A 16,840-nucleotide genomic window follows, 5' to 3' on the forward strand; every position below is an offset into this window, starting at 1 on the left:
GTGTAAATGTCCCTTTTCTTGACCTACAAGGTATTTGCCATACTGTCTGTCTCTAGGGTTAAAAATCTCCCTGGCAGTAAGCGCTTCTGTAAACACTCCCACTTTATCTGCAGAGAGTGAGAATCCCAGCAGTACTGGAAACAGATATAAATGGAAACTGTTAAAAAAATTAATAAAAAAAATTATTCAGCATATGCTAAAAGTAGCAGTGATTTCTGGCAAGAATTAATTAAACCAGATGAAAAACTTCTGATACGATTCATGCTATTAGATCTTTTAATTAGTTCTGGCTTTTAGTTCATCGTAACAAGCTTCTGTGAGGGTGAAAAAGAAATAATTGTTTATTCAAATGGCAATAATTTGGGTTTCTTTAATTGATTCCTAGTGTGAAAGCATTGATTCCTGCTGTTTTCTAAAATGCTGGGTGGAAAAGTTCCAGCACGATGTCCAATTCCGGAGGCCACTGAGTCCATTCCCCACTGCAGCCTCCCATCTGCAATCTAGCCCTATCACTTCTGTCTTGTCTGTACACTGCTGAGCATCGAGGCAGGGCTTAGCCATTCTCGAGTGCTAGTGGGCTTATTAAGTATTCCTATGCGAAGCTGATGATGTGCTCATAAATAATACTGATGGGACTGAAATATGTTTTCTTTCCAACAGGCTGAATATTCTGGAAAGGAAATGTTTTAAAAAGAAAAAAAATTCAGATACCCAAAGAGTGTCTTAAAAAGAAGAGGTTTTAGATAATACAAAATATTTATTTAAAAAAAAAAAAAATTTCTATAAATAAATTTAATTCACCAATCTGCCCAAGGACAGGGAAGAAATTGATTTTGCTTCACTATCAGGATACAGTGTAGAAATGTCACTGACCCTACAAAGACACATGCTAACAGTTTTAAAAGTAGGTCTGGTAACTCCTGTTTCTGCTGATAGCTAATTTGTTGGGTGCCAGTCAGTAAAAAGGTCATATTATTCCTACGGGGTAAAAGGTGGTACAGGACTAGGGCATGCAAAGAAGCCAAAAAGAAAAAAAAAAAGCATTTCTGCAGTTTGAAACTCCATGGAAGCATACTGCAGATTTATGCCTAACCCAATGCTGAATTATGGGTCACTGCTGTAAAACCAGAATTCCTTACATTACTTAATCTAACGAGGTCTGTGAGAGAAGAAAAAGGCCTCAGTTTGTAAGATCTAAGGGGCTGAGACCTTATCTGCACACTTTCCTGTAAAGCTCCAGGTGCACTGTGAGATCTATATCATCAGTTCCATGCTAAAAACTATGTTGTTTAAAACAAAACAATCAAAGGCTGAAAAGCGAAGCTCTCAAATATCATGAAACAGCAAAGCAAAGGTTGCCTAATGTAACCTTCCTTCTGCCTCCGGGTTGTATGGTATAACACAGTTTCAGTCCCTGACCAGGTACTGCCCCCACATTCATTTTTTTGGCAAGAACCCCTGCTTCACTCCAGGCACAGGACCCACAGTGCTCTGCATACAAAGCAGCTCTTCAATATTCTTTTTAATCTCAGCCCTTCAGTGTGGGACTCCAGCTTCATCTACTACAAACTGTCGCAACACTGCACAAACAATGATAGTTTTCCATTCTGCGCTGTTTTTTCTTTGCTGTTCAGCCCCAGAGCTCCGAATGCTTTGCACTAGTTAACACATTTATTCCCAAAATGTCCTTGTGAGGTGAGGAAATATTATCCCTAATTTAGAGAGTAAGATTGAGTTACTTTCCAAAGAAAAGTAGAAAAGAGGCAGGAAAAGCAACCAGATCTCTGGAGCCCCAATCAACCACCTAAATCATCATTTTTACAACGGGCCTCTGGCCTTTATTCACACCACACAACTTCTGCTAGAGGTTAGGCAGCAATGCCAGAGACATAGCCCCATTCACTGACATAACATAAATCTACTACTGTGACTCCAGACCAATATATTATATGACCCTGCTCTAGGTTTACTTAGGGTAAAATTCAGTCCTGTGCAGAGGCCCAGCATTTATATCCTTTCTCAAAGGTTTGCAGTTGTGTGTGTGCCTCACGCTTACCCTCTGATCTTTTTTTGGAAAGAAAAAAGTCGTGCTGTTTATCCACTAGACACTGTAATCACATAATTAGAGGCACGTGTACAGACCATGATTAGAAGGGGCAGAGTAAAGGTTACACTGACTTCTTGAAAGCACTTTGATAATCTAAAAAGTAGGAAATGAAATAAGAACACAAACTCTACATTAAAAGTCATATTACCCAATGAATTAAGGAACAAAATAATCTCCACCTTTCAATCATCATCTATACAGCAAGAGTGTGTTCTGTACACTTGAATACCTTCAATCCGCAACTCAAGAACCTTTTATCTTAAATGCATGTCTTGCTATGTGAAAGGAAAGGCCTCAGATTTCTTCAGAGGTACCTGCTCAGTTATGTAGAGGAGGGGACTGAGATGGCATACTGGTCTCATTCCTTCTGTGCTTTGCCAAGGACATATTTCCAGCTATCTGTGTGGCCAATGGGAGCTTGTGAAAACCTCTAAGCAGTGGAAGTTCCCTGTCCCTTTATATCCGCAGATGATTCCCAAAACTCCTTTGTTCCCAAGTTCATGGTAAACCAGTGTGCAAATAAAGAATGTTTTCCGAAATCATATCTAAACCAAAGCCAATCTGATTTTCACTGGAGCAGTGACATCTACCAATTACCTCACTAAAGTCACATTTTCATTGCCTGCTTTGAGGCCCATAAATCAGTCAAAAGGTCAAGATTGTCAGCACAGCAGAAAACATGTAGCTCCTCACACACATGCATGCACATGCATTTCCCTGGTCTTCTGAAACCTTCTGGGAGGGGGAAGCAACAACACTCCCCACACTCAAGCTGTAAAGCAAATTTACCAAATCAGACATTTAGTGTTCAAAACAGGTTGTTTTTACAGTTCTAGTCCTGCCATGGGCTCCTTTTTCACTGAATGGGTGTTAATAAGTTTAAATACATTTAATTAACAGTTACAAGTGACTGAAGAAAACAGACCTACCATATTCAGAATACCATTCTTTGCTGCTGTCATTTCTAATTTTAGCTTTTGAATTTCTTCCTTTAAAACATATTTTATGTTTAAAAATATGCATAGGCTTTTCAGGGTGGCCTTTAGCCATGCAGCTACTAAGCATATATTAAGGATTTATCTTTGTAAGAGCCTTCTGAATGAAGGGAGAATTATTCCCATTTTGCACGTTGTGCAGCTATTGTACCCTGTTGTTCCCATAGCTGTGCCTGTACGACATTACCGCATTCCAGTCCCGTGCCTGTATTAATGTGGTTGGGGGAGCCAGGATGCTCCTGGGTGCAGCAGTGTTGACACAGGGAGCAAAGGCTGCGCCCAGAGCAAAGACCCTGCAGCTGGACTGAAAGGGTGAATTGGACACTTGGAAGTCAAGATAGAACAAGTTCCAGCCTTCTCCTCTGCATGGGCAAAACTGAGTTTTGCTGTCCTAGTGTAAAGGGCTAGTGCCAGCCTAGTGTTAGGCTCACAAAGCACCTAGAAACAATCCCAGAAAACAATCCCAGAAAGTCTATTAATACAAAGACCCAGTGCTGGCTCAGGAACCCCCCGAGCTAATTGCTAGACGTGCGGAGTGAATTTTGGAGAAGACTTACACTAGGTTTGCTGCACTCTTATTGTTCTTCCCTGGCATTTTTTATTAGCCAGTGTTGGAGACTGTCTATGGGCTCAGGTGTGTCCTCCTTTGATTCAAATTGCTGTAGCTCTGCTCTTGCACCGTTACGTTATGTCAGAACATTTCAGCCACAGGGAAAGGCTAGAGCAGAGATGGGAACGAGAGCTGGGGACTGAGCCTTGCTGAATTGCACTTGCTGCTCCAGCTGCCCCTGAGAAGAAAAGGAGGTCAATGGCAGCCAGCTGCTACCCTGCCGGCTCTGCTTTGCCCTGGCAGCAGCAGCTACCAAGGCAGCTTCTCTGGGCTTTGCCACAGCCAAAGGAGTCACCACAGCTTCACTTCTGGTTTGGCTGCCCTTGGTAATTGCCTATTTTGCCTATGTCCAGACCTTCCCAAGGCCACACAGAGGTGGAAGCTACACCCAAATTCCAGGTCTCAATATAGTAGCCTGACCACAGGACTGTGCTCCCTCTCTTCTTTCTCAGGCGCATATTGCCTCAGTGTTTATGCCAAACACAGCATAGTGTCTCAGAAAACAAGGTTTCCTTCTCCCCTCTCCCCAGCTTCAAAGGGATACGTTTGCTTACTGTTCTAAAACAAGGGATGAACTCAGGGAAGAGCTCTATCAGGAGACTGCAGTTTACCTTAAAACCTAACCAAAGCAGGCACAAATTCAGTCTAATATTCTCTAGCAGGGTATTTCATGACTAAAGCCACGCTGCTGAAGATGTTATGTGCTCTTCAGCCCACATTCTTAAATCTGTGTTCACTCTCCTGCCCAACAGCACAGAGATAAGCAAAGTAGGGGGTTGTCTGGCCTGTGTGCTTTGCCTGGTAAACAAGCAACCACTGTAGTACACATTACAATGCACACACTGTCTCTCCTTGTGCTTACCCTCACCTAAATCTCTGCTCTAGCTGCATCATTCCTGTGATTCCTGTGAAGTGCAATGGTCTCTGATGGTTACAGAGCATCCTCCAAGGTAATCTCCATGACTAGGAAAATAAGGGAAGAACTTCTGTCAGCTGCCAAGTCAATGAGAGCTTCAGTAATTCAAAAGAAAAACATTTCTAACAGTGGAAGCATGATGCAGGGTGTGCTAATGCCCAAGCTTGCTGATCACTCTGTAGCCCAAATTCTGCCAGACAGAGGCAGGCATGATTGCTAGAGGCTTTCTCAACTTTTATGCAAACTCTGAATCTCCAGAAATCCCAACATATGTAACCCTTGAGGAGGCTTAACGTGAATTCTTTGCTGCCATTGTTCTCCCGTTCACATGTTGGGAGACTTCTTCCTGCTTCCTCCTTGTCAGGAGAGACAGCTTCAACAATATGGATTTTATTGTACACCCCCTACATCCCGCTTCTGCCCCTTGTCAATAGCACAGAGGCCCAAACACCATCTCAGCTGCAAAGAGGAAATGACTATTCACAAGACACAAAGGTTTATGGATTTCTGCCTAACAAAAGATTATTTCTAAGCAGCCTCTTGGTGTACTGATGCCTCATCTCTTCCAGTAGGAAAGCAGACAGCTTCCAGTATGCCCAACACCAACAAGTGAGAGCACTCTCCAGGGCAGGTGTACTATGCAAGGTAGCCTCTTAATCTTCCCCCATGCACAAGCGCTGTTTTTCATACCAGCTGCATCTTAAACACTCGGTTAAGATGGTGATTAGTGGTGGTGGTAGGGTGTCACAGTGGGAGCTTTCTTAGGAAGAAAAGGCTTTGATTGAGCCAATGAAAGCTGTTGCCAGGGAACCAGATGCCATGAACACACCACTCCAGCAGTGCAAGAATACAAACCATGTGAGTGCTGGACTGAGCTTTAAATGTATTTGCTGCTTGAGGCCTGAACACACCATTAACTCTTTCAGTACCCGAAAGAGTTCACACAATGAACCGGGAAGATGGGAATCTGTTAGAAATGCAGAGGAGCAAAAATTCTCCCGATATCTCTCCATTACACCCTGTTGATCCAAAAGAAAAACAAAGGGGGGAAACTTTTGACCTTTAGTTTTTGACTGGCAAAGGAGGTTTGTTTGTTTTGTAAACTATGTAAGGAAACTTCTCTTCAAAGTAATGCTTAGTTTTACACTAATGTGAAAAGGAATCAGATAAGTGCTCAGATAACCCTATAAAAGTATTAATTTTGTTTTTGTAGGGGGTGTTACGCATGAAGTTTGATGTGCACAGTGTGTTCACCAGTCAGTTCCTCTGCAAGAGGAACAGAATAGCTTAGATTCCATTTTTCCCAGATCTGAGCTGGTTTCCAACACAAATGTTACCGATTTGAATTTTATCTGATCAGTTGCCAATTTGTTTCAAAGTTAACTTTCCACTCTGATTACTAAACAGCCTTGTACTCTACCGACAGAGCATTTTTTTTCCTAATGTAAATTCCACAGTGCTCTGCAACTGTACCAGTAAAACATAGCTAAAGCTCTAATTAAAAATCATGCCTGCCATATGTCAATTCATAAGAACTAAAATTAAACTAACAAGGGGCTGTAACCAAAACTTTTTTTGAACACAAGAGCCTGCCTGCTCCGCTCCGTTTTGAAGCAGTAACATGTGGAAGCCTGGGTAGTTCTTGCAGGACAATGACTAGTCCCAAACATTTTCATCTTTGGACTTCCAGTTCAAACTCAGCACAGGTTCCTAAGTACAAAAAGCTGTTCCCACTCCATAGCCTGAGTAAAAGCCCCTCTGTTCCCCTGCAGCCAGTACTGGCTGTGTAACTGCTTTGATCCCACAGAGTCGGTAACTGTGTTGAGCAAGTAACATGTTGCTGGCAGTATTATACTGAACTCCCCCTGTCAGTCTCCATTTCAGCCTTTTTATATCCTGTGGTAATGCCAGCCGTCTAGTGAGCTCTGAGTTGGGGTCCGGTGTACTACTGCCTTTTTATGCCTCTCCCACAGTGCAAAAGGCCCGGGGGGAAAGGACATAGCAATACCATTATAATGCTTAAGTGGCCATAAAGTCCCAGTGTGAGTCCTAACAATCTCAACATAAGGGACAATAAAACTTGGGCCCCTCAAATTTATTCTAGGGAACTGGCAAGAGTGGGTATAGTGCAAATCTGATTTAAAACCTTCATGCAACTCCTGTGCCAATTCCTACCCAGCTTGGTGATGATGGAGAACTGGGCTCCTGTGTGTCCACTGGCCAAACAGGCACAGCATCTCACTGTCTGTCAAGATGATACTTACCATTCATCCCCCCAGAGCCCCTTGGAGTCCCAGCTAACAGCTATTCCATGGCTGTATTGCATAGCTGAGGTCTGGGAGAACACACACACCTATGGCAAACTACAATGCTGAAAAATGCACCACATGCTCGTACAGAGCACTTCTGTGTCCCTGGATTCTGCAGGGATTTAGTTGAGGGTCCATGGGCCTGCTGTGGGCTTCGTCCTGAGACCCTGCATTAGTTACTGTGTTGCTGTGAAGAGGGTCTGCCTGTCTGCTTACAGTTTAATTTCTGGGTTTAATCTGCAGATACACATGCCAGGCTTACTGCAGTTGTTCCCACTACAGAGCCCCGGACTCAGGCAGGACACAACTGCCTCTTTACAAAAGTTCTTGCGTAACCCTCATAAAACAGGGAAAAACAACAGTGCAGCTCAGCTTAGGTTAGCAGCAAATAAATGAAGAACTGGAAGACATTTTTAGAGGGAGAGCAGAGTTATCTAAACTCAACTTTGGCAACATATCTGGACTTACAGCTCAGTTTTCTAACCAGTTCCATACAAAATCTCTAGCGATCAAAAACGGTCAGTGTCTGCACTTTGTATTTTGAGCCTAAAACATACATGTGCACAGCTAGATACTGCACAGTGGCAAAAGAAGCCATTCGGGTGTGCTGCCTTAGTGGGACATCAGGATGTAAGTGTCGCTTACTGAACAAATATGGTTCCATGGCATGTTAGTGACCTCTGCAGAGCTCCCATCAAAGATCCTATGCAGATGTGATTTTGCTCAGTTTGCAAGAGCAAACAGAACTGCAGTGCAAGATGGTGATGTTACAGAAGCTAATAATCCAGTCTCTGCACTACAAAGAGGTGCAGATATACTAAAGTTACCATGCTGGAGCATAATATTTAACATTAGCTACTGCTGTCCCCCTCCCACAACATGTTGCTCAGCTCCTCACCAAAGATAATCACCCCAAAACATATGTATTCCTTACACTCATACACACACACTCGTGCTGCTGTGTTAGAGGAACTTAATTGAATTTACAAACTGGAGCCTTCAAGAAATATGAACTGCATGATGTAATTATCATGTTTCCAAAATGTATTTCCCTCCTTCCCATATGCATCAAGATATAACTCTCAGTTGACATAATTGCATGTTCTCCCCACACTGAGGATTCAAGTCTCAGTGCAAAGATTACACCTGCTGCAGGACAAAAGTGACAGTGTCCTGTAGGACTCTGGTACATCCATTGTTGCAGCAAGTGAAAGATGCACAGCTAGTGGGGCAGAATACAGTAGGAAAAGAAATGAGAGCTTCCTGGACTGAAGAAGCTGAATACTGCCCTGAACAACCAGACTCTGTCTCCAAACATGGCACAGAGTCTCTGTGCTCAATGCTCAGGCTCCATACCCAGTCCAGAGCCTGCTGCCCAATCTCCACAACAAGTCCATCCTCACTCTCCCCTGCAGCCCATGTGCTCTTCAGCTTTGTCCCCACTCATCTCTCAGTCCTTCCTTTTCCCTTCCTCCACACCCAGCCTCCCCAGGGCTCCCCATGTCCTCTTCCTCTTCTTGGCACTGGCAACAGATTTTCCATTTCCTTCCTCAGACCCTACTCCTGTTTTCCTTGCTCAGATTGTTTCCTCCTTTGCTCTCAAGCCCACCTACATTCAGATCAGCATCTGGTCTTTCTTGGAGTTAACTCGTTATTTTTCCCCCAAGCAAACCTCCCATTACAATCACTGTCAATGAGATACACTTTGATACTCACTGAAAATAAATGTTTTCCATAGCTGTTCCATACCTACAGTTTTGGAGTGTTTATTTCAATTATACATTATTCTGAATTTACACACATTTATTTTAGTGGCATTTAAAACAAATCTGATGTAGCACTCAAGAGTGCTGGATTTTTAGTTGTAAAATAGATATACTTCTAAGATATAAACTAACAATACTCACCAATAAAACTGGCAATCATAAAAAGCAATTGCCAATACAGCCCCTTCCCACAACATTAATGAAATGTAATTAAGCACTGCTTAAAAATTATGTGGCACAGTGTTGAAGAAGAATTGCTAAATAAACGCAAAGCATTCAAACCATTGACAGGCTTTAGAACTAAATTTAGATTGATATTCTCACCTAAATCTCTACTTTCCTAACTTAATTTATGTTTGGTTCAATTCATCATAAAGTCATGAAGAACAATCATGCTTGGAAGAAAATTATCCTAAGCTAGGGAGAATTTAGAATGGCTCTGCCAGTACAGGCTCATTTCTATTGCTGTTCTGTTATGGAAAGTGTCATTTTTGCCAGCTGAAGAAAGCAGCTCTTCTGTTTGAAGACATAGTTGTTTTATACATTTTCTATTGCTGTTTGTGTATTGTAAAGCACTTTGAGCACATGTAGAGTGAAAGACACTGTATAAAATAAAGTTAAAAGTTGTAGTGTTGTAATATGCTGTAAGTCTTTGTACATGGCAGCAGGGGGCACTTCCACAAGGCGATGCTGAAGTGCAGTTGACAGACTATCCCGGTTTCAAGACCAGGCATAAGTGCTCACAGTGTGTTCACATCCCACTTCTGAAAGCAGAGCATGCTTGCACTGAACAACAACTGCCCGCCCCTCTTGTTCCTACTAAAAATTCTCAAAGCAAGTTGAGCACCTTAGTGAGAAAGAGAAACCTGTACCTTTGAATGAAGTATGAAAGGGGCAAAGAATTGTACACCTGAGCACAGAAGGAACTATATATCTGAATAGGTCCTGCCATCCCAGTGCTGGTGTGGGGGCTAAAGAACAGGAACTCCATCATGGAAGTCAGGAACACAGGTGAGAGGCTGAGACTTTACCTTCCTCCGTAGTTACCTAGGAAGGGTGAAATGTTCCTACACTAAGTTTCTGCAAGAAAATAGTTGAAGAACCAGAGAAAAAGTCATTCAGACCTACACAAACCCATAGAGGATAGGTTTTCTACAAAACAATCCCCCAAACTGGTCTCTTCCAACTCTAATAATACTGGTTTTCTCCATTCTCAGCTAATAATGGAATTTGGAGGTTCCCATAAAGAAAACACAATAAAGCAGCTTGGGAAAAATAATGTTATTCTGTCACCTTGGGATATTCAGGCAGGGTAGTCCATCCTCCAAATCTGAACCTAGCCCTTGAAGTATTTCTGTGCTTACTTATGCTCTCTCTAGCTGATGTAAGGATCCTAATTTCTGTTTGCCACCATAGCAACAGAGAAACAACCTTTGATCAAAATGAGGAGGGTGAAGGTTCACAGATCCCAAGGTGTTGCAAAGCAACCAGAACAGAGAAAACAAGTGCACGGGACAGACAGGAGCAAAACGAGTAACTAACAGCACCAAATCTCCTTCACACTTTTCAAAAACCCAGGACACTAGTCTGGCTTTTCTGCTATTTGGAGTTGCATGTTAGCAAGGCACAGAGTAATGAATTAGTGCATTTCTGAACAAAGAATCTGGCTGAGTGGTCTGATAGTAAGTTTGCAGTTCTAGGGGCAAGATATGAGCTCGCTGATGTTCCTGGGGCCCAATGTCTAATCTCTCCCTGCTAAGCTGTGGCATTGGGCAGGCAGTGAAAAAAGACCAGGAGAAACTGGAAGTGCTGGTGACAGCCAACATGGCTTCTCTAAGGGCAAACTGTGCCTGACAAATTTGGTGGCCTTCTATGACAGGGTTAGAGCATTAGTGGATAAGGGAAGAGCAACGGATGTCATCTACTTGGACTTGTGCAAAGCACTTGACACTGTCCTGCACAACATCTTTTTCTCTAAATTGGAGAGACATGGATTTGATGGATGGAGGACTCAGTGGATAAGGAATGGGCTGGATCGTCACACTCAAAGAGTTGCAGTCAATGGCTCGATGTCCAAGCCAAGAGCAGTGACAAGTGGCATTCCTCAGGGGTTTGTATTGGGACCAGAGCTGTTTAACAACTTTGTTGGCAACATGGACAGTGGGATCGAGTGCACCCTCAGTAAGTTTGCCAATGACACCAAGTTGCGTAGTGCAGTCGACAACACTGGAGGGAAGAGATGCCAGATGGACCTTGACAGGCTTCAGAGGTGGGCCTCTGCAAAACTCATGAAGTTCAACAAAGGCAAATACAAGGTCCTGCACATCGGCTGGGGAAATCCCAAGCACAAATACAGGCTGGGTTATGAGTGGATTGAAAGCAGTCCTGCAGAGAAGGACTTGGGGGTATTAGTGGATGAAAAACTGAATATGAGCGAGCAGAGTGCACTCACAGCCCAGAAAGCCAGTTGCATTCTGAGCTGCATCAAAAGAAGTGTGGCTAGCAGGTCGAGGGACATGATTTCTCCCCCTCTGCTCTGCTCTCGTGAGACCCCACTTGGAGTACTGTGTTCAGTTCTGGGGCCCCCAGCATAAGAAAGACACAGACCTGCTCGTGTGGGTCCAGAGAAGGGCACAAAGATGATCAGGGGGCTGAAGCACCTCCCCTATGAGGACAGGCTGAGAGAGTTGGTGGTGTTCAGCCTAGAGAAGAGAAGGCTCTGGGGAGACCTTACAGCAGCCTTCTAGTACCTAAAGGGGGCCTACAAGAAAGATGGAGAGGGACTTTTTACAAGGGCATTGTCCTGGTTTCAGCTGGGATAGAGTTAACTGTCTTCCTAGTAGCTGGTACAGTGCTATGTTTTGAGTTCAGTATGTGAAGAATGTTGATAACACTGATGTTTTCAGTTGTTGCTAAGTAGTGTTTAGACTATAGTCAAGGATTTTTCAGCTTCTCATGCCCAGCCAGGGCACCTGACCCAAACTGGCCAACAGTGTATTCCATACCATGGGACGTCCCATCTAGTTTAGGAACTGGGAAGTGGGGGGGCAGGGATTCGCCGCTTGGGGACTGGCTGGGTGTCGATCAGCGGGTGGTGAGCAATTGCCCTGCGCATCATTTGTACATTCCAATCCTTTTATTACTACTGTTGTCATTTTATTAGTGTTATCATTATCATTATTAGTTTCTTCTTTTCTGTTCTATTAAACCGTTCTTAACTCAACCCACGAGTTTTACTTCTTCTTCCTGATTTTCTCCCCCATCCCACTGGATGGGGGGGGAGTGAGTGAGTGGCTGGGTGGTGCTTAGTTGCTGGCTGGGGTTAAACCATGACAGGCGTGTAGTGATAGGACGAGGGGTAATAGCTTTAAACTGAAAAAGGGTAGATATAGATTAGATGTAAGGAAGCAGTTCTACACTGTGAGGGTGGTGAGGCACTGGAACAGGTTGCCGAGAGAGGTTGTGGATGCCCCCTCCCTGGAAGTGTTCAAGGCCAGGTTGGATGGGGCTTTGAGCAACCTGGTCTAGTGGAAGGTGTCCCTGCCCATGGCCAGGGGTTGGAACTATATTATCTTTAAGGTCCCTTCTAACCCAAAACTTTCTATTCTATGATTCTATGCATTACAAACCAGAGGCAAGTTGCTGTTAGAAAATTCTCCATAGTAGCTCTCAGGGATTAAATATTTTACATTTCAAAATGTTAACTATCTTGAAATAATCCTTTTAATGACAAATTATTTTACAGTATCTGCTTTGCAATGAAAATCAAAATGCGATAATAACCAATGGCGTAATATAATATGAGATATACGTGTCTGCTGTAGCTAAAACTGGAGAATCTTAACAAAATTATTGTTTGGGAAGCCAAAACACATAAAAAAGAACAGATTTCCAAAGGGAAAATCATTGTCTCTGTGTTGATAAATGTCAGATGAATAGGTAAACCTGCTAGTTTTAGGATTTGTGTATGGTTTTTTTGAGCCTACATCTGTTAACATTGTTTTAAAATAATACTTTGTTTGAATTGCACTTTCCATCAGTTTCACAGCAGCTAAAAGAACAGACTCATTTATATGATGCACTGCAGTGTTGCGATAAAAGTGAATAAATTAGAGCCACAGCCAAAGACAGCTTTTTCCTGTAAGTCCATACCAATAGCACGCTGCACAGCGGCCCTAACCTGACTCAGTGGATCTTCAAATTATTTCTGAAGGTATCATATTTTGATCCAGTTACACAGAAAAACTGAAAAACCAAAGCCTGCAGGGTAGAGATCAAAATTTACCACAAACTTCCCTCCCAGCTTCACCACTGCAGTTCTACTAGAGTCAGAGGGGCTAGGAAGAAAGCATCAGCTTTGTGTATTTTTAATCCTGCCTTGAGGTGGATTTTGAATCTCTGCTGTACCTCCCATAATCAGGACTGCTCACCCTGTTAAGCACTGCTACCAGAACAGTTATTCTAAAATGTAACTTTTGGTCATTGGGAGCCAGAATACAACACCCTAACTTTACATCAAAGAAAGTATGTGAACATCCCAATTACAAGAATAATTTGGAAACCCCTGCCTTATTAGTTACATTCAAGAAACAAGTGAGTTTCTCTACAGAAACATTGTATGCTTATATTGCAGTTTTCTCCCAGTGGCCCAGGACAACTGATCAATCATTCTTCTCATCCACCTCATTCAAGGTACACCAATGGACAACAGTCTCAAAGCCTCTATCTCATCTACAGCCTTTCTAGGGCAGCCATTCCTCTAACCTCTGAGTGCACTGGGATACATTTCAGGCTGAGATGGACTCCCCCAGCTAAGATAGTTACCCTGTTTGAGATGCATGTCTGTTGTTGCCTTTCCTACAACAAAGCATGCTAGAGTTTCTGAGGGAAACCCCAGTTTTTTTTAAAGAGTCCCCATTTTAAGACCAGTTTACAGAAACTCCTTCTTCATTGTGTCATTAATCTCCGCCCTGCTGATGATGATTTAAGGGCTTGTGTGAGGAAGAGAAAAATCTCTTGAGCTAGGAGGGGCCAGATATATCTGTCTATTCACAGAGGATAGCATAAAAGAGCCCTGGACCAATTTGAATGCTACAGTAACATGGTTACTATCTCTACAGTGTAGCAACTACCTGCCCCACCTCAGGGAAGGGGGGCGGGGGGCATGTTTCCATTCACGGTACATCCCCCTTTCTAAAGAGATCAATTATACAAAGAGAAAAGGCAAAGGGAAAATCATTTAAACGGGAACAGATAACAACCTACAACTGCTTTTTATTCCTAAGACATTTGATCCCTGTACTACTACATTTCAAATCCATTAAGTTCCCAATTAAGAAAAAAGAAAATGTTTCACACTAATAGTGGTCATGGATGAGATGCAACACACCAACACAAGTACGACAGTTTGTGACCCATGGTCTTGAGGAACCAGTGTGATACAAAACACATTGAATACAGATGTGAATATGGCTCTAGCATGCAGGCTTATCAACAGACATCTTTGTCACGTTTCTCAGCACAGCAATATACTATGCATGACACTGCTTATATGTATAACACTTGTGTTTTATGTGTTCAGTACTGCCCCTGCAGTACTTCCTATAGTTAGGGCACTTCTCAGATCCAGTCAGAAGTATCATAAAAATACATTTGTTTCAATTTTTGTATTCCATAGCCCATGAGACACACTGGACCCCAGGTAAAAATTGTGAAGTATCCCTGAAGCACGTCTAAATGATCATCCTTTGCAAATCTGTAAATGCAAAAGCCTGGGCCCAGACCTGTTCCACCTGCTCCTTAGCACTGTGCACAGAACAGATTGCTCCCAGGACTGAAGGGCTGCTGTGGCCGTGGGAAGGCGAGACGCATCGGAAAAGGGCAGAGCTGGGAAGAGAGGGAAGAGAAAGCTCTACAGGCATAGGCTTGCTGCTCCTGCTGTCACTAGGATAAAAGGAGGGATAAAAAGCCACAACTGCCGCTGTCAAATGAAACTCCACCCCAGTGGCAGCAGCAGCAGCCTGGCTTTACATGGCTCTGGTTTTAGGCAAAGTATGCTGCATGCTCATAGTCACTGCCCAACGCATCTGCTGCCCTAAGCAAATGCTTACCATATCTTTGTCTAGCGCAGGACTTGTCTGGACCTAATCCATAAAACCCTCTTGCAGTCAAGAAGCCAATTAAAGTCTCCACTGAAGTAGTGAGTTGCCAGAATAAAAGTGGGCAAAATCTTGATGATTAATTCACAGTCTGAACTCTGGCTTTTCAATACTTCCTGCTGTAGGTGGTCTATTGGAGAACACTGCAGCTCACGTCCTAGCTGTGCTGTACAGTAATTCTTAGGTACAGACAGCAGAGCTTCATTTGATAGATTTGCTGATGACAACAGATAAAGCCACAATGGTGAAAGCACATAAGGAAAAAATAATATCCTGTGTGGTTAGTAAGCCACAAATTGACAAACTCCAAACTGATTAAAGGTTTTGTTTTGCTTTTTCCTCTCCAATGTCTACCCTACCTTTTTCCTTCTCTGTTTTAGGATTATTTTAACTGGAAGTCTTATGAAAATTACTCCCATTTTAGCAAGACTTCAAACGCAAAGCACATCACAAAGGACTGCTTGGGTCTGTCTCTTCCAAGAACCTACAGCACAAGAATGGGTGCACTGGTTCCGTACTCTGAGAATCTAGCTGAGCCTTTGTGGAAAAAGGGAGGTAGGAGAATGGGCCTGCAGGGCCACAGGTGTAGAAGAAAACTACAGATGGAATTGCGCACCCTCCAAGACTTGACAAGAGCCATCTTGGCATACAGAGGAAAGCAGGTAAGAACCGACAGATTACATGAGGCCCCTGGCTCTGTTCCTCTAGATGTTAACTACACAGCGACTCCACGAAACCTCAAAAAGACTACTTCTGTTCACTGATGTTAACAAGCTGCTAGTAAAATTAACCTGATATTCAAACATATTCTTTAGCATCATCTATCCCTATAATCTTCCCCTTTCTTTTGAAAGTTATCAGCTATAGTTCATTTGTCACAATTAAATTTGTACCTGTTCTGAGGTTTTAAATGGTGCCAACATGGTCTCTGTGCCTCCACAAAGGGTGAGTTATTTCTCAAACACATTGCCGTATGGAGACTTGCTTTCTTTGAAGCCCACATGGAGCCGGATTTTGGCTCTCGTAAAGTCTGCTGGAATTTTGCCATCAGCATCAACGGAGCCAGTTCATGTGTGGATTTTGTGTCTATGAACCCTGACAAGGAACAAACCTTCTCTACTTCTATTCAAGTGGAAAAAGTTTTGATGCTAACTAGCTGAGGGGTTTTTTTTTTTCCTCGGATTGGAAAGGAAAAGTGTCAGCCACCCCACATGATACTCATCATACTGGCTCCCATATTTCTCAAGTCATGGTATAATATTCAAAGCAATTACATAATAGCATTTTGTATTCTGCATAACTCATTGCCGTTAAAACTAATAAGCTACACCCATGCCAACAACATGATTTTTTTCTGCAGTGCAGCAACTCTACTTAAAAAAAAAAAAAAAGGTAAAAAGCACAATGAGTCTTTTTAAGAGGATGAGACTAATCCAGCAATCTCTGATGATGTGAGATATTGTAGAGCTGCTACTGACATTTGTCTGGGAAGACTTTGCTTAACTCATTCTTGGCTCCACATCAGTGATGTAATGAGTTCATCCCAAACTTGTGGCAAGAATTTTTTTTTTCCAACATCCTACGTCTTGATCTGTGCTATATATACACCCAATGATACGTTCACAGATGTCTACAACAGTAAATTCTCAAATTAAGCAAGCCCATGCTGTGCCACTTTTCTGATGACACAGTATATTAGTAAGTTAAGATGAATATCAGGTAGCAAAGATCCTCATCCAGCATCATATATTTTCATACTCTGAGAAATGCTTAAATACTGCTTGCTTTTACATTGGAAGGCAAGTCAGAGCTGAGCAGTTTGAAAGCCAACCACAGGTTGATTTTTCTCCCAACCATTTCCTAGCAGTTGTTCATTTTGCTTTCCTGTGACTCTGTTTCCATGCTAAATGTCAGAGACCCGAAGATTTGACATCAGGCTATGTTGTGCCAACAGTGCCTACAGGAGACAACAAAGACAA

Source organism: Haliaeetus leucocephalus, unplaced genomic scaffold (assembly GCF_000737465.1).
Source record: "Haliaeetus leucocephalus isolate CR32 unplaced genomic scaffold, Haliaeetus_leucocephalus-4.0 Scaffold1, whole genome shotgun sequence".
Classification (NCBI taxonomy): domain Eukaryota; kingdom Metazoa; phylum Chordata; class Aves; order Accipitriformes; family Accipitridae; genus Haliaeetus; species Haliaeetus leucocephalus.